The sequence below is a fragment of the Haematobia irritans genome, chromosome 5, assembly GCF_050003625.1.
Source record: "Haematobia irritans isolate KBUSLIRL chromosome 5, ASM5000362v1, whole genome shotgun sequence".
Lineage (NCBI taxonomy): Eukaryota > Metazoa > Arthropoda > Insecta > Diptera > Muscidae > Haematobia > Haematobia irritans.
Genome location: NC_134401.1, coordinates 158,949,272 through 158,969,115, shown reverse-complemented (window position 1 = coordinate 158,969,115; position 19,844 = coordinate 158,949,272).

Genomic DNA, 19,844 nt, shown 5'->3' with positions numbered 1-19,844 from the left:
TTTTTCTATAAAATATTTAAAGAAATCAAAATTTTAAATTAATTAACCAAACAAAAGTACTTTAAGGGTACTATAAGAAATTACTTCGAGGTAAATTTGAAGACAATCGGTTAGTGAATAAGCGCAATACGACCCCTTTGGATGAAATTCCAAACAAATACCCTGTACGAAATTTCAGAAAAATCGAATAACAATGCGACCGAAATTCTGCGAGTAACAAATACATGGACTAGATGGACTCACGAGCAACGTAGTCCATAAAAATAAATTTTTGACGAAATTTTCTATAGAAATAAAATGTTGACAAACTTTTCTATAGAAATTAAATTTTGGCAATAATTTCCATATCATTAAAAGTTTGATAACATTTTCTTTAGAAATAGAAGTTTGACAAAATTTTTTATAGAAATAAAATGTGAACAAAATTTCCAATAAAATTTTGACAAAAATTTTTTATTGAAATAAAATTGTGCAAATTTTTCTATATAAATAAAATTTTGACAAAAGTTTTAATAGGAATAAAATTTTGATAATATTTTCAAGAGAAATAAAATTTTGACGAAATTTCCTATAGAAATAAAAGTTTGACGAAATTTTCTATAGAAATAAAATTTTGGCAAAATTTTCAAGAGAAATAAAATTTTGGCAAAATTTTCTATAGAAATAAAATTTTGACAAAATTTTCTATTTCGTTTTGTTTGTTATTGTTGGCTTCTCTTCAATCGTTATTGTTGTTTCTTTTTTTGATCTCAGCTTAAAGCCATGCATTGACTAAACTACAAGTGTAGCTTAACCAACAGAGGAAAAGTATGCTTGTAAAATTTATTTGGGCAAAGCCCTATAGACTGCAAGATGGTTGGATGTACAGCTGTTTCGGAATTACCACATTCCTCATCAGCATCCTCTACTTGCAGCAAAACTATCAACCAATTATCAGAATAAATTCGGGTAATTCACTCAACCCAACGTGAACTACACTTGAACCTCCCGAAAAAGGGTTTGATAGTCGGCTACTGCCTAAACAAATTTGCCAGCATATCTCTTTTCCTTTGCCAAACTCAAATCATCGATTTGTATGTATTTGGCTGGGTTTGTTTTTGAGCGTGCTTCCTCTATCTTCATTCGTTTTGTTTGTTATTGTTGGCTTCTCTTCAATCGTTATTGTTGTTTCTTTTTTTGATCTCAGCTTAAAGCCATGCATTGACTAAACTACAAGTGTAGCTTAACCAACAGAGGAAAAGTATGCTTGTCAAATTTATTTGGGCAAAGCCCTATAGACTGCAAGATGGTTGGATGTACAGCTGTTTCGGAATTACCACATTCCTCATCAGCATCCTCTACTTGCAGCAAAACTATCAACCAATTATCAGAATAAATTCGGGTAATTCACTCAACCCAACGTGAACTACACTTGAACCTCCCGAAAAAGGGTTTGATAGTCGGCTACTGCCTAAACAAATTTGCCAGCATATCTCTTTTCCTTTGCCAAACTCAAATCATCGATTTGTATGTATTTGGCTGGGTTTGTTTTTGAGCGTGCTTCCTCTATCTTCATTCGTTTTGTTTGTTATTGTTGGCTTCTCTTCAATCGTTATTGTTGTTTCTTTTTTTGATCTCAGCTTAAAGCCATGCATTGACTAAACTACAAGTGTAGCTTAACCAACAGAGGAAAAGTATGCTTGTCAAATTTATTTGGGCAAAGCCCTATAGACTGCAAGATGGTTGGATGTACAGCTGTTTCGGAATTACCACATTCCTCATCAGCATCCTCTACTTGCAGCAAAACTATCAACCAATTATCAGAATAAATTCGGGTAATTCACTCAACCCAACGTGAACTACACTTGAACCTCCCGAAAAAAAATTTGACACAATTTTCTATAAAAAATAAATTTTAACAAAATATCTTATATAAACAAAATTATGTAAAAATCAAATTTTAACAAAATGAAGAATTGAGTCACTTTTTCTGTCACTAAATTTTTTTTATAAAATTTTGACAAAATTTTCTATAAAAATAAAATTTTGACAAAATATCTTATATAAATAAAATTTTGACAAAATTTCTTATATAAATAAAATTTTGACAAAATTGTCTGTAAAAATCAAATTTTAGCAAAATATGCATTTAATTCGTATTTTTCCGTTATGAAGAGTTGGGTCACTTTTTCTGTCACTAATTTTTTTTTTATAAAATTTTGATAAAATTTTCTATAAAAATTTAATTTTGACAAAATTTCTTATATAAATAAAATTTTGACAAAATTTTCTGTAAAAATCAAATCTTGGCAAAATATGCATTTAATTCGTGTTTTTTCGTTATGAAGAATTGAGTCACTTCTTCTTCTGTAACTATTTTTTTATAAAAATGTATTTTAACACGTCGTGGATTGAACGTGGTGCAATGGTTAGCATGACTGAAACCCATTTTCAACCAAACACCAAAAAGTTTTTCAGCGGTGGATTATCCGCTCTCAGTAAAGCAGGTGATATTTCTGACTATTTCAAAGCTTCTCTAAGTGGTATCATCTTAATGTGTAATGCCGGAAAGCACTCAGTGATAAAAGAGAAGTTCATCACAGAATAGTCTACATATCCCACTGTTCTCTCATATAGAAATTCTTGACTGATTTTGGGTTAACACAATACCATGATAGTTTTGTGTGAGTGTGTAGTTGCGTTTCAAGTTTCAGCCACTATGGTGTTTGTATTGGGGCTTAAGTCACCCAAAATTCATTGAGGATTCTTATGTGCGTTAGATGAGTCTTTGTGCGTGTGTGTGTGTGTTTGCAGATTTTTCCCCCTGTTGACTTAGGTTGTGACAAAGGTACTAACTCTGGGAGTTGTGGGAACTCTGACAATATGGAAGAAAGGTAAAGAAAACCACTCCATGGTGGTCTTGTGGTCGTTTAGCTGTCATTTATATTGGAAATATATTTTCCTCAACATGTGTGTTGATGTGTGGATGGGTGGGTGCTCCATACACAGTAGATACCACAGCCATACGACAAAACTCACATACGATTGTACAATACTAAAGATCTGTACTTGGTTATAACCTACATGTTGACAAACATTAAAGTTTCAAAGTAGGGATTATAATGAAATTCAAAAAAAGCATTTTGTCAAAATGTTATTTCTTTAGAAAATTTTGTCAAAATGTTATTTCTTTAGAACATTTTTTCAAAATTTTATGTCTACAGAAAATTTTGTCAACATTTTATTTCTATAAAAAATTATGCAAACATTTTATTTTTTAGAAAATTCTGTCAAAATTTTATGTCTATAAAAAATTTTGTCAAAATTTTATTTCTATAAAAATGTTGTCAAAATTTTATTTCTATAAAAAATGTTGTCAAACTTTTATTTTTATAGAAAATTTGGTCAAAATTTTATTTCTTTAGAAAATTTGGTCAAACTTTTTTTTACTTTAGAAAATTTGGTCAAAATTTTTTTACTTTAGAAAATTTTGTCAAAATTTCGTTTCAATAGAAAATTTTGCCAAATTTCATTTCAATAGAAAATTTTGTAAAATATTATTTATATAGAACATTTTGTTCAACATTTTATTTCCATAGAAAATTTTCTCAACATTTTATTTCTATAGAAAATCTCGTCAAAATTTTATTTCTTTAGGAAATTTTGTTAAAATGTCATTTCTTCAGCAAATTTATTTCTATAGAAAATGTTGTCAAAATTTTATTCTTTAGAAAGTTTTGTCCAAATTTTATTTCTATAGCAAATTTTGTCGAAATTTTATTTCTTTAAAAAAATTTGTTAAACATTTTTATTTCTTTAGTGAATTTTGTCAAAATTTTAGTTCTTCACAAAATTTTGTCAAAATTTTATTTCTATAGAAATTTTTTTTTCAAAATTTTATTTGTAGAGAAAATTGTTTTAAAATTTTATTTTTATAGAAAATTTTGTCAAAATTTTATTTTTATTGAAAATTTTGTCAAAATTTTATTTCTATAGAAAATTTTGTCAAAATTTTATTTCTATAGAACGTTTTGTCAAAGTTTTATTTCATTAGAAAATTTTGTTTAAATTTTATTTATATAGAAAAATTTGTTTAAATTTTATTTCTATAGAAAATTTTGTCAAAATGTTATTTCTATAAAAAATTTTGTCAAAATGTTGTTTTTATAGGAAATTTAGTCAAAAAATTTTATTTCTACAGAAAATTTTGTCAAAATTTTATTTCATTAGAAAATTTTGTCAAAATGTTGTTTCTATAAAAAATGTTGTCAAGATGTTGTTTCTATAGAAAATTTTGTCAAAATTTTATTTCTACAGAAAATTTTGTCAAAATTTTATTTCTATAGAAAGTTTTGTCAAACCTTTATTCTATACAAAATATTGTCAGAATTTTATTTCTTTAGAAAATTTTGTCAAAATTTTATTCCTTTAAAAAATGTTGTCCAAATTTTACTTCTATAGAAGATTTTGTCCAAATTTTACTTTTGTAGAAAATTTTTCACAATTTTATTTCTACTGAAATTTTTGTCAAAATTTTATAACGATACAAAATTTTGTCAAAACTTTATAGCGATAGAAAATTTTGTCAAAAATTAATTTTTATGGAAAATTATTGTCAACATTTTAATTCTATAAAATGTTTTGTCAAAATGTTATTTCTATAGAAAATTTTGTCAAAATTGTATTTCTTTAGGAATTTTTATCAAAGTTTTATTTCTATAAAAAAAATTTGTCAAAATTGTATTTCTATAGAAAATTTTGTTAAAATTATATTTTTATAGAAAATTTTTCACAATATTATTCATACTGAAAACTTTGTATTTTGTCAAAATTTTATTTCTTTAGAAAATTTTGCTAAAATTTTATTTCTTTAGCAAATTTATGTTCAAATTTTATTTCTATAGAAAAGTTTGTCAAAATTATATTTCTTTAGAAAATTTTGTCAAAGTTGTATTTTTACAGAAAATTTTGTCAAAATGTTATTTCTATAGAAAATTTTGTTAAAATTTTATTTCTAAAAAAAATTTTTTTTTAAATTCTATTTTTATAGAAAATTTTGCAAAAATTCAATTTTTTTTTAATTTTTTTCAAAATTTTACTTCTATAGAAAATTTTACACAATTGTATTCTTACTGAAAATTTTTTATTTTATCAAAATTTTATTTCTTTCGAAAATTTTGTTAAAATTTTATTTCTTTAGCAAATTCATGTCCAAATTTTATTTCTATAGAAAATGTTGCCACATTTTCTTTCTTTAGAAAATGTTGTCAAAGTTTTTTGTCAAAATTTTACTTCTATAGAAAATTTTGTTAAAATTGCATTTCTATAAAAAATTTTGTTTAAATTCTATTTTTATAGAAAATTTTGCAAAAATTCAAATTTTTTAGAAATTTTTGTCAAAATTTTACTTCTATAGAAAATTTTTCACAACTTCATTCTTATTGAAAATTTTTTATTTTGTCAAAATTTTATTTCTTTAGCAAATTTATGTCCAAATTTTATTTCTATAGAAAATGTTGTCAAAATTTTATTCCTTTAGAAAATTTTGTCAAAATTTTATTTCTTTAGAAAATGTTGTCAAAATTTTATTTTTATAGAAAAATTTGTCAAAATTTTATTTCTATAGAAAATTTTGTTAAAATTTTGTTTCTATAAAAAATTTTGTTAAAATTATATTTTTATAGAAAATTTTGCCAAAATTAAAATTTTTTAGAAATTTTTGTCAAAATTTTACTTCTATAGAAAATGTTTCACAATGTTTTTTCTACTGCAAATTTTGTCAAAATTTTATTTCGATAGAAAATTTTGTCAAAAATTTATTTTTTTAGAAAAATTTTTTTCAATATTTTAATTCTATAAAATATGTTGTCAAAAGTTTATTTCTATAGAAAAGTTTGTCAAAATTTTGTTTCTATAGAAAAATATTCCACAATTTTATTTCTATAAAGAATTTTGTCGAAATTTTATTTCATTAGAAAATTTTCTCCCAATTTCATTTCTATAGAAAATTTTGTCAAAATTTTATTTCTATAGAAAATTTTGTCAAAATTTTATTCATATAGAAAATTTTGTCAAAATTTTATTCATATAGAAAATTTTGTCAAAATTTTATTTCTGTAGAAAGCTTCGTCAAAATTTTATTGTTTTAGGAAATTTTGGTAAAATGGCATTTCTTTAGCAAATTTATGTCAAAATTTTATTTCTATAGAAAATTTAGTAAAAATTTAGTTTTAATAGAAAATTTTGTCAAAATTTTATTTCTATAGCAAATTTTGTCGAAATTTTATTTCTTTTGTGAATTTTGTCACAATTTTATTTCTATAGAAAATTTTGTCAAAATTTTAGTTCTTTAGAAAATTTTGTCAAAATTTTACTTCTGTAGAAAATTTAGTCACAATTTTATTTCTATAGAAAATTTTGTCAAAATTTTATTTCTGTAGAAAACTTCGTTAAATTTTTTTTTCTTTAGTAAATTTTGTTATAATGGCATTTCTTTAGCAAATTTATGTCCAAATTTTATTTCTATAGAAAACGTTGTCAAAAATTTATTTCTTTAGAAAATGTTGTACAAATTTTATTTCTATAGAAAATTTAGTAAAAATGTAGTTTTAATAGAAAATATTGTCAAAATTTTATTTCTATAGCAAATTTTGGCGAAATTTTATTTCTTTAAAAAAATTGTTAAAAATTTTTATTTATTTAGTGAATTTTGTCAAAATTTTATATCTATAGAAAATTTTGTCAAAATTTTATTGTTGTTGTCAAATTTTGTCAAAATTTTATTTGTATAGAAAATTTTGTTAACATTTTATTTCAATAGAAATTTTTGTCAAAAATTTAATTCTTTAGAAAATTTTGCCAAAATTTAAATTTTTTCGAAATTTTTGTCAACATTTGATTTCTATAAAAAATTTTTGTCAAAATTTTTTCTTTTAGAACATTTTTGTCAATATTTTATTTTTTTTAGAAAATGTTGTCAACTTGATTCGTCGTCTAGTTTATTTTCGACGTTTGCATCCCTATTTCTGCGATGTTATACCTTCCCATTTTTTTTACTTTTATATCACCTGATACACGCAGAGAAGGAATATGATCACCTCAAACATGTTTCAAGAGCAAAATGTTATTTTTGTATGGTGACCATGTAACATGTTTGTCACCAAAATTTTATTTTCTCGTCAAATATAACCTGCTTGCCGAAATCAGATACATGATTTCCGAGGAAATAACATGGTTGCGAAAACCATGATACATGGTTACCACCCAAAAATAACATTTTGCTCTTAAAACATGTTTGAGGTGATCATATTCCTTCTCTGGGTGTAGTTCCGCTACTGGTCCTTTGGCAATGAATTTCTACTTTTGCCGATGTTGTTTTGTCATTCTTTCATGATTCATGGTTTGCGTTTGTTGGTTTCCAACTGTTTTTCTTTTCCTACTTTTCTGCTTCTTCTCTTTTTTTTTGGTATGTAACGGTGGGTTATTATTTATATCCTCCCATGCGTTGGGATCCTTTTTGAGCCATGAATCATTTTGGGTGGTTTTGTATAAGTTTTCAAATAACCATTAAACAATAGTTTTTTTTGGTTTTGTTTAATGAAGAACTATTAATTTATGCCTGTAGTCAGACTTATGAAGAAATCCAAAGAATGTAAATTAACACATGTTGAATGTGTCTGAAGAAAAGTGATATGTGGCATGAGTGGGATTGTGGCTCATTGGTAAAGTTCATTTTTTTAGTAATAAAAATTATCCAAAAATGTGGGCTATTAGTATGGGGATAGGAAAAGATAATGATGATTCGTCAAATATAACAGAGAAAAATCATTATATGTAGTTACCTTATACGAATTTTGGCTATGACCGACTCTCCCAGAGCGACTTTTATGGTTGGTTTATATAATTTAATTCAACGCTGAGGTTTTAAATGTGAACACGAAAAAGAGCGACATGTCTCCATTTATCAGAAAAGCGAATATTAATAAGTATATCCAGTGTTGACAGTACTATTATGGATCTTTTATGGCAAATTAGTATACTTTCGTCACCAAAAATAAATTTTTAAATTTTAAATGCCCATGCCCAGCGTTACCGTTGAGAATTTCTGAAAAATATCACTCACAATAAAATGTGACACACACACATTTTAAAAAGGTTTCATAAAAAAGTAAAAATCAAACGAATTTATATCAGTATTTTATAGGGAATTATGAAATATTCTTTTTTATATCCTCCACCATAGGATGGGGGTACATTAACTTTGTCATTCCGTTTGTAACACATCTCTAAGACCCCATAAAGTATATTCTGGGTCGTGGTGAAATTCTGAGTCGATCTGAGCATGTTCGTCCGTCCGTCTGTTGAAATCACGCTAACTTACGAACGTAACAATTTATCGAGCTGAAACTTGGCACAAGTAGTTGTTATTGATGTAGGTCGGATGGTATTGTAAATGGGCCATATCGGTCCACTTTTACGTATAGCCCCCATATAAACGGACCCCCAAATTTGGCTTGCGATTGCTCTAAGAGAAGCACATTTCATCCGATCCGGCTGAAATTAGGTACATGCTGTTAGTATATGGTCTCTAACAACCATGCAAAAATTGGTCCACATCGGTCCATAATTATATATAGCCCCTATATAAAACGATCACCAGATTTGACCTTCGAAGCCCCTTGGAAGAGCAAAATTCATCCGATTCGGTTGAAATTTGGTGCGTGATGTTAGTATATGATATTGAACAACCATGCCAAAAGTGGTCCATAATCAATATATATCCCCATATATACCGATCCCGAGGTTTGGTTTTGGAGCCTCTTGGAGGATCAAATTTCATCGGAGTCAGTTGAAATTTGGTACATAAGAAATTTGGTTCATAACAACCTTGCCTAACTAGGTCCATATCGGTCTATAGTTATATATAGCCCTCAGATAAATCGATCCCCAATCACACAAAAATTGGTCCATATCAAGTTCATAATTGTAGCCCCCATATAAGCGACCCCCATATTTCAATTATGGCTCTCCACGTACCGTGCAAAATTCCATATCGATTCGTAATTATTTGTAGACTTACCTATACATAACTTTTTGGTCTAATAAAGGGTGATTTGTTAAGAGCTTGATAACTTTTTTAAAAAAAAAAACGCTTAAATTTTGCAAAATCTCATCGGTTCTTTATTTGAAACGTTAGATTGGTCCATGACATTTACTTTTTGAAGATAATTTCATTTAAATGTTGACCGCGGCTGCGTCTTAGGTGGTCCATTCGGAAAGTCCAATTTTGGGCAACTTTTTCGAGCATTTCGGCCGGAATAGCCCGAATTTCTTCGGAAATGTTGTCTTCCAAAGCTGGAATAGTTGCTGGCTTATTTCTGTAGACTTTAGACTTGACGTAGCCCCACAAAAAATAGTTTAAAGGCGTCAAATCGCATGATCTTGGTGGCCAACTTACCGGTCCATTTCTTGAGATGAATTGTTCTCCGAAGTTTTCCCTCAAAATGGCCATAGAATCGCGAGCTGTGTGGCATGTAGCGCCATCTTGTTGAAACCACATGTCAACCAAGTTCAGTTCTTCCATTTTTGGCAACAAAAATCTTCCATGTGGTCGAATAACACAAACCCAATTGCTGCGAACGGCGACGAATCGACATTTCACGGTCTTCAGCAACACTCTCAGAAACAGACGCAATATTCTCTTCTGTACGCACTGTACGCATTCGTGTGGTTGGTTTAATGTCCAATAAAGTAAACTGAGTGCGAAACTTGGTCACAATCGCATTAATTGTTTGCTCACTTGGTCGATTATGTAGACCATAAATCGGACGTAAAGCGCGAAACACATTTCGAACCGAACACTGATTTTGGTAATAAAATTCTATGATTTGCAAGCGTTGCTCGTTAGTAAGTCTATTCATGATGAAATGTCAAAGCATACTGAGCATCTTTCTCTTTGACACCATGTCTGAAATCCCACGTGAACTGTCAAATACTAATGCATGAAAATCCTAACCTCAAAAGAATCACCCTTTATATACCACGTATGGACTAACTCACAATTTAGAAAACGATGTTAAGAAGTTTTAAGGTACCTTGCCATCGGTAAGTATTACTACAACGCAAGTAATTCGATTGTGGATGACAGTCTTTCGCAGAAGTTTCTACGCAATCCATGGTGGCGGGTACATAAGATTCGGCCTGGCCGAACTTACGGCCGTATATACTTGTTTAAATTTGGTAGATTTTTTTGTACATTTTTTCTTCAAATTTTGGTAGATTATTTTTGACACAAGCGGCAACCATAGTGCCAAGCCACCCTCATAAATATTTTAGCACCAATTGAAAATAATTATCGGCTTAATTTTTGTAAGCCTTCATACATTTGAATTCAAATAAATGGATTTTGATAGTAATTTTAAAAATATTAAATTTTTAGATAATTTTGTTGAAATTTTATTTATTTAATCTAAAATGTATATCTATACAAAATTTGTACTTCTAGGAAAATTTTGCCAATAGTTTTACTTCTATATTATATTTTGTGAAAATTTTTTTCCTATAGAACATTTTGTCAAAATTTTACTTCTATATAAAATTTTCGCAAAAATTTGATTTTTTAGAAAATTTTCTCAAAATTTTATTTCTATAGAACATTTTCTTAAAATTTTATAAATATTAAAATTTTCTTAAAATTTTATAAATATTAAAATAAATCAATAATCGATTATTTCTATGACCTCAAGCCCAAGAACAAAATTAATATTCAAAATAATCATAAATTAGTTCAACAATATTCAAAAATTTTATATCTATAGGAAATTTTCTATAAATTTTTACTTCTATAGAAAATTTTGCCAAAAGTTTTACTTCTATAGAAAATTTTGCCAAAAGTTTTACTTTTATAAAAAATTTTGTCTTCTATATAAATTCTATATAAAATTTACTTCTTTATAAAATTTTCTCAATAGTTTTATTTCTATAGAAAATTTTCTCAAAAATTTTATTTCTATAGAAAATTTTCTCAAAATTGTATTTCCATAGAAAATTGATGGACCTCTTAGTTGGAGGGGAATATTTTGCAAAATTTACCAAAAACTTCAAGAATTCTACCAATCTACCAAACGGTAAATATATCTACCATTTTTTGTAGAATTCTATCAACTTTGGCAACCGTGGTAGAGACCTCAGAAAATGTACGGATAAATGTATAACACTAAGGGCGGGCTCCTTTGAAAGTTCTGCCTAACTTCAGCTATGGATTTTTTAATTCATTTGGAAAGGAAATTTTAGTGAAAATAAATTTAATTTAAATATTATTTAAGGAATATATTCGATTTTAATGTATTCAATTTTACAAAATACATATCTCTTATCGTTATTGTATTTATAAAACTTAAGTCCTTGAAACTGTGAAGAAAAACAAGTATATACGGCCGTAAGTTCGGCCAGGCCGAAGCTTATGTACCCTCCATCATGGATTGCGTAGAAACTTCTTCTAAACACTGCCATCCACAATCGAATTACTTAAGTTGCGGTAACGCTTGACGATGGCAAGGTATCTTAAAACCTCCTAACACCATCTTCTAAATTGTATGTCCATACGTGCTATATATTAAATCAAAAAAGGTCGATCCAATACGTATATAATTCAGTTTGACAAAGTAGACATAAAATTTTGACAAAATTTTCTACAGAAAGAAAGTATTAAAAAATTTTCTATGGAAATAAAATTTTCACAAAATTTTCTATAGAAATAAAAATTTTGACAAAATTTTCTATAGAAATAAAAATTTTGACAAAATTTTCTATAGAAAGAAAATTTTGACAAAAATTTCTACAGAAATAAAATTTTAACAAAATTTTCTATAGAAATAAACTTTTGACAAAATTTTCTATAGACATAAAATCTTGGTCGATTATTTTTGGCTCGAGTGGCAACTATGATTATGAACCGAATAAAATTTGATCAAAATTTTCTATAGAAATAAAATTTGACAAAATTTTCTATAGAAATAAAATGTTGACAATGATGAAAATTTTATTATGAACCGAATAACATTTTAACAAATTTTCTCTAGAAATAAAATTTTGACAACATTTTCTATAGAAATAAAATTTTGGTAGATTATTTTTGGCTCTAGTGGCAACCATGATTATGAACCGATATGGACCAATTTTTGTGTGATTGGACCAATTTTCGTATGGTTGTTAGCGACGGTTGTAAGAGACCATATACCAATATCATGTACCAAATTTCAGCCGGATCGGATGAAATTTTCTTCTCTTTGAGGCTCCGCAAGCCAAATCTGGGGATCGGTTTATATGGGGGCTATATATAAATATGGACCGATGTGAACCAATTTTTGCACGGTTGTTAGAGACCATTACCAACACCATATACCAAATTTCAGCCGGATTGGATGAAATATGCTTCTTTTAGAGGCTCCACAAGCCAAATCTGGGGATCGGTTTATATGGGGGCTATATATAATTATGGACCGATGTGGACCAATTTTTGCATGGTTATTAGAGACCATATACCAACACCATATACCAAATTTCAGCCGGATCGGATGAAATTTTCTTCTCTTTTAGGCTCCGCAAGCCAAATCTGGGGATCGGTTTATATGGGGGCTATATATAAATATGGACCGATGTGAACCAATTTTTGCACGGTTGTTAGAGACCATTACCAACACCATATACCAAATTTCAGCCGGATCGGATGAAATATGCTTCTTTTAGAGGCTCCACAAGCCAAATCTGGGGATCGGTTTATATGGGGGCTATATATAATTATGGACCGATATGGCCCATTTTCAATACCGTCCGACCTACATCGATAACAACTACTTGTGCCAAGTTTCAAGTCGATAGCTTGTTTCGTTCGGAAGGTAGCGTGATTTCAACAGACGGACGGACGGACGGACGGACGGACATGCTTAGATCGATTCAGAATTTCACCACGACCCAGAATATATATACTTTATGGGGTCTTAGAGCAATATTTCGATGTGTTACAAACGGAATGACAAAGTTAATATACCCCCATCCTATGATGGAGGGTATAAAAAAATAAACAACAATAATACATTGACACATGTATTCACACACCCGCACGTTCATATTCATCAAAAACAAATTCACTCATTTACTGGGGTTAAACTATGGCCAATATGCAAGGACTCTATCACACAAAAACCGGATGATATGCCATATCATTTCACACACCAATCAATCAAATGCTTTACAAATTTGTCATTTTAAGGCGATTTTGTCATTTTGTACATAGTGCGTGACAAAATTAAATTCTTCTTCAATTTTTTTTTTGTTTTCATTTTGGCCAGCTGTGAAGTGGAGCTGAGTGAGTATTTCCTTTTTGCCGAAACTAAAATCTTAGATGTTGTCCTTTTTTCGGTTGTTTGAAATTTGGTTCTCGGCCTTTTTGGCCCACACAACGACCCAAGAATGGTTCATCATACTGTCAATAGTTAAATGCCAATTAAAAAAACATGGGATATTTACTCGTAGGTGACCCAATCATATATTTTAGTTTAGGGAATAAGAAGGACATTTAAATTTAATATTCCTTGGGGATTGCCTTTTTTTTGGGGGGGAAATTTAAAACAATCATAAATTTCATCACAGATGTTTTTAAGTTTAACAATAATTTAATTTTTATATATATATGGGGTGGTAAATTGAGCATAGTAAAATCGTCCACCCCTCCCCTCTGCACAAAAAGATTTTGATTTATTGAGTAACCTTACAAATTATAGGCTTTTATGGGATTTCTCGTACTGAGTGTTTGGGGGTGTATTGTTGTTTTAATTGTTATCTTATAATAGAGAATTGTAAATATTTTCAAAAAATTGAAAAATGACTTTTAAAACAACTAACCAGATAGTGATTCCGAGCAATCTTCGTAATATTTCGCCCAATCCAGTAGTACACAATCAATGTAACGAATAACACCAATTTTGAGAATTTATTTTACGATGTTAAAAGTCCCCTTTTGAGAGGTGTCCGGTTTTCGGAATGTCCAAATTTGAAAGGTTTCACTGTAAAAAATGATCACTCCAAATAAAAGGTGGCCTATTATTTAAAAAAAAAGTGGTCCACATTTTTATAAATAACAAGTAAGGAAAGTCTAAAGTCGGGCTGGAGCAACTATAATATGCGCAGCACCAGTTTGTAGCTCTACAATGTTTATAAAAAAATATGGGAAATATTTAAATCTAAAGCCATTTTTATGTAATTTCGTAAAACTGCATTTATGATTTATATACACTCAAAAAAAAAAAAAAAAACAAAAACAAGTATATACGGCCGTAAGTTCGGCCAGGCCGAAGCTTATGTACCCTCCATCATGGGTTGCGTAGAAACTTCTTCTAAACACTGCCAACCAGAATCGAATTACTTAAGTTGCGGTAACGCTTGCCGATGGCAAGGTATCTTAAAACCTCCTAACACCATCTTCTAAATTGTATGTAAGTCCATACGTGGTATATATTAAATCAAAAAAGATCGATCCAATACGTATATAATTCAGTTTGACAAAGTAGACATAAAATTTTGACAAAATTTTCTACAGAAAAAAATTGTAACAAAATTTTCTATAGAAATAAAATTTTCACAAAATTTTCTATGGAAATAAACTTTTGACAAAATTTTCTATAGAAATAAAATCGTGGTAGATTATTTTTGGCTCGAGTGGTAACCTTGATTATGAACCGAATAAAAATTGAACAAAATTTTCTATAGAAATAAAATTTTGACAATGATGACAATTTTATTATGAACCGAATAAAATTTTCACAATATAATGAACCGAATAAAATTTTGACAAAATTTTCTATAGAAATAAAATTTTGGTAGATTAATTTTGGCTCTAGTGGCAACCATGATTATGAACCGATATGAACCAATTTTTGTGTGATTGGACCAATTTTGGTATGGTTGTTAGCGACCGTATACTAACACCACATTCCTAATTTGAACCGAATCGGATGAATTTTGCCCCTTCAAGAGGCTCCGGAGGTCAAATCTAGAGAACGTTTTATATGGGGGCTATATATAATTATGGACCGATATGAACCAATTCTGGCACTGTTGTTAAATATCATATACTAACACCATGTTCCAAATTACAACCGGATTGGATGAAATTTGCTTCTCTTGGAGACTTCGCAAGCCAAATCTGGGGATCGGTTTATATGGGGGCTATACATAATTATTAACCGATGTGGACCAATTTTTGCATGGATGTTAGAAACTATATACCAATACCATGTACCAAATTTCAGCCGGATCGGATGCAATTTGCTTCTCTTTGAGGCTCCGCAACCCAAATCTGGGGATCGGTTTATATGGGCGCTATATATAATTATGGACCGATGTGGACCAATTTTTGCATGGTTGTTAGAGACCATATACCAACATCATGTACACAATTTCAGCCGGATCGGATGAAATTTTCTTCTCTTTGAGGCTCCGCAACCCAAATCTGGTGATCGGTTTATATGGGGGCTATATATAATTATGGACCGATGTGGCCCAATTTTTGCATGATTGTTAGAGACCATATACTAACACCATGTACCAAATTTCAGCTGGATCGGATGAAATTTGCTTCTCTTAGAGGCCTCGCAAGCCAAATCTGGTGATCGGTTTATAAGGGGGCTATATATAATTATGGACCGATGTGGACCAATTTTTGCATGGTTGTTAGAGACTATATACTAACACCATGTACGAAATTTCAGCCGGATCGGATGAACTTTGCTTCTCTTAGAGGCCTCGCAAGCCAAATCGGGGGATCGGTTTATATGGGGGCTATATATAATTATGGACCGATGTGGACCAATTTTTGCATGGTCATTAGAGACCATATACTAACACCATGTACCAAATTTCAGCTGGATCGGATGAAATTTGCTTCTCTTAGAGGCCTCGCAAGCCAAATTTGGGGGTCCGTTTATATGGGGGCTATACGTAAAAGTGGACCGATATGGCCCATTTTCAATACCATCCGACCTACATCAATAACAACTACTTGTGCCAAGTTTCAAGTTGATAGCTTGTTTCGTTCGGAAGTTAGCGTGATTTCAACAGACGGACGGACGGACAGGCTCAGATCGACTCAGAATTTCACCACGACCCAGAATATATATACTTTATGGGGTCTAAGAGCAATATTTCGATGTGTTACAAACGGAATGACAAAGTTAATATACCCCCCATCCTATGGTGGAGGGTATAACAAGTAAGTAAAGTCTAAAGTCGGGCGGAGCCGACTATATTATACCCTTCACCAATATGTAGACAAACATTTGTGTTACCATCTCAACTACTTAAAATTTGCTGGGAGCTATATAAAAGTTTGCATTTCCAGATACAAATACTTTTAATGGAAACAATTTTTTGTTCTTCTACAAAAACTCTAGAATTAAAATTTAAATCGTCTAACGCTCTGGGATGAAACACAATGTTAGTAAAAACAAGTAAGTAATGTCTAAAGTCGAGCTATATCTAAATCTGAACCGATTTCAACCAAATTTGGCACGCATAGCTACAATGCTAATTCTACTCGCTGTGCAAAATTTCAACTAAATCGGAGTTAAAAATTGGCCTCTGTGGTCATATGAGTGTAAATCGGGTGAAAGCTATATATGGGAGATATATCTAAATCTGAACCGATTTCAACCAAATTTGGCACGCATAGCTACAATGCTAATTCTACTCCCTGTGCAAAATTTCAACAAAATCGGAGCAAAAAATTGGCCTCTGTATGTGTAAATCGGGCGAACGATATATATGGGAGCTATATCTAAATCTGAACCGATTTCAATAAAATTTGGCACACTTGACTACACTACTAATTGTACCCCTAGAGCAAAATTTCAACCAAATTGGGGTAAAACTCTGGCTTCTGGGACCGTATTAGTCTATATCGGGTGGTAGATATATATGGGAGCTATATCTAAATCTGAACCGATTTCAATAAATTTTGGCACACTTGACTATAGTACTAATTGTTCTCCTTGTGCAAAATGTAAAGCAAATTAGGGTAAAACTCTGGCTTCTGGGGCCATATAAGTCCATATCGGGCGAAATATATATATGAGAGGTCTATATAAATCTGAACCGATTTCCTCCAAAATCAATAGGGATCTATTCTGAGCCAAAACACATACTTATGCCAAATTTGAAGTCGATTGTACTAAAACTGCGACTTTGATTACAAAAATGTGTTCACGGACAGACGGACATGACTATATCGACTCAGGAGCCCACCCTGAGCATTTTTGCCAAAGACACCATGTGTCTAGCTCGTCTCCTTCTGGGTGTTGCAAACATATGCACTAACTAATAATACCCTGTTCCACAGTGTGGCGCAGTGTATAATGAAGCCTAAAGATTAACTTTCAGAAATTTTGGAGGAGCAAAATTCATCCGATACGGTTGAAATTTAGTAAATGGTGTTAATTTAAGATCTCTAACAACCATTCAAAAATTGGTCCTCATCGGTCCATATTTACATATTGTCCCCATATAAACCGGTCCTCAGATTTGGCTTGCGGAGCCTCTAAGAGAAGAAATTTTCATCTGACCCGGCTAAAATTTGCTACATGTTGTTAGTATATGGTTTCTAACAACCATGCCAAAAATTGGTCCATATCGGTCCATAATTATATATAGCCCCCACATAATCCGATCCCCAGATTAAGCTTGCGGAGCCTCAAAGATAAGCAAATTTCATCCGATCCGGCTGAAATTTGGTACATGGTGTTGGTATATGGTCTCTCACAACCATGCAAAAATTGGTCCACATCGGTCCATAAGTATATATAGCCCCCATATACACCGATCCCCATATTTGACCTCCGGAGTCCCCTGGAGGAGCAAATTTCGAAATTTTGGTTCATATCGGCCTAGTTATATATAGCGGATCCCCAATCACACAAAAATTGGTCCATATCGGTTCATAATCATGACTGCCACTCGAGCCAAAAATAATCTATCAAAATTTTATTGCTACAGAAAATTTTGTCAAAGTTTTATTTCTAACGAAAATTTTGTCAAAATTTTATTTCTATAGAAAATTTTGTCAACATTTTATTTCTATAGAAAATTTTGTCAACATTTTATTTCTATAGAAAATTTTGGTACAATTTTATTTCTATAGAAAATTTTGTCAAACTGAATTATATATGTATTTAATTGGCTTTATTTTAATTTAATATATACCTCGTATGGACTTACTTACAATTTAGAAGACGGTGTTAGGAAGTTTTAAGATACCTTACCATCGTCAAGCGTTACCGCAACCCAAGTAATTCGATTATGGATGACAGTCTTTAGAAGAAGTTTCTACGCAATCCATGGTGGGGGTACATAAGCTTCGGCCTGGCCGAACTTACGGTCTGCTTTTGTCTGCTAATGAATGAATGATATTTTTTTTCAGAAACACTCAGGTTTAAAAATTTTGAAATCTTTGAGTTTTTGTTGGCAATTAAGAGAAATTATTCGAATTATATGATAGCAAGTACATATTGAAGTCTGGCCGTTTGAGAAATAAATAAGTCCTTTGCATGCGTAGTCTTGGTGGTAAATAAAAACACAAAATTAAAAAAAAAAATATTTTGGGTTGTTGAAAAGCCAAAATCAAATGGCAGTGGAAACGGTGATGAAACGCACGAAAGAGAGACGAGCATTTTCTCGCAAGGACCTTTTAGTATCTTTTACTGGTATTTATATTGGTTTTTAAATATTTACACGCAATCTTAATTGCTTTCTCCTCGGAATTTGAAACTGGTACTCAAAAGTCTCGTCGTCAAACTAGTGAAATATTTTTCACAACATATGAATGGTCCCAGATGTCTGCCTCAATATACAAAATATACCCAATTTTTATCTCAAATAAATGAGGTTTCAGTAGTAACTGTAGATTTCCTAGCAGAAAATTAATCTGAGGCCCTAAACAAGTGTTATAAAAAAGATCGACCAGGTAACGCTCGTAAGAATTCAAGAGTGCACAATATACTTCACATGCATCTCAGAGCTATGGATAGCTCTGGCTCATATATTTCTTGTTTACAAGAACTTACACATACCATAATTAAAAAAAAACAAGTATATACAGCAGTAAGTTCGGCCGGGCCGAATCTTAAATACCCACCACCATGAACCAAATATTAGGGTTTCCTTTGAAATTTCAGGAGGGCTTGAGGACTTGAGGACACAACCCGAAGATAAATGTAAAGATTTCACCTATGAGGACTATATCAGATTCTGGATTTATAAGAACCATTTTTGTTTGAGGTTTAGAGGAATCATTAACATCTCTTGTAAGTGTGCAAGAAAATTATAAAATAACGTCTTGATTTGAAATCTTAAATCTGTAGAAGCAAAATCTGGAAATTTTACATTGAGTTTCAAGCAATTTTCATGATCAGTGCGCCTTCTACACCCTCAAGAAGTGAAGTCGGTCTATATTAGAGGTGTGCACGTGAGTAATATTTTACTCACGCTCACGCACACTCACGACGGAAAAATCTTACTCACGCACACTCACGCACGAAAAATTTTCGAACCGCTCACGAACACTCACGAATGAATTTATTTTAAAAAATCACGCTCACGCACACTCACGATAGAAAAATTCTACTCACGCACACTCACGCACGAAAAAAATTCGAGGCATTCACGCTCACGCACACTCACGAAAGAAAATTTTTGCTCACGCACGCTCACGCACGAAAAATATTCGAGCCGCTCACACTCACGCACACTCACGAATGGATTTATTTTAAAAAATCACGCTCACTCACACTCACGAAAGAAATTTTTTGCTCACGCAC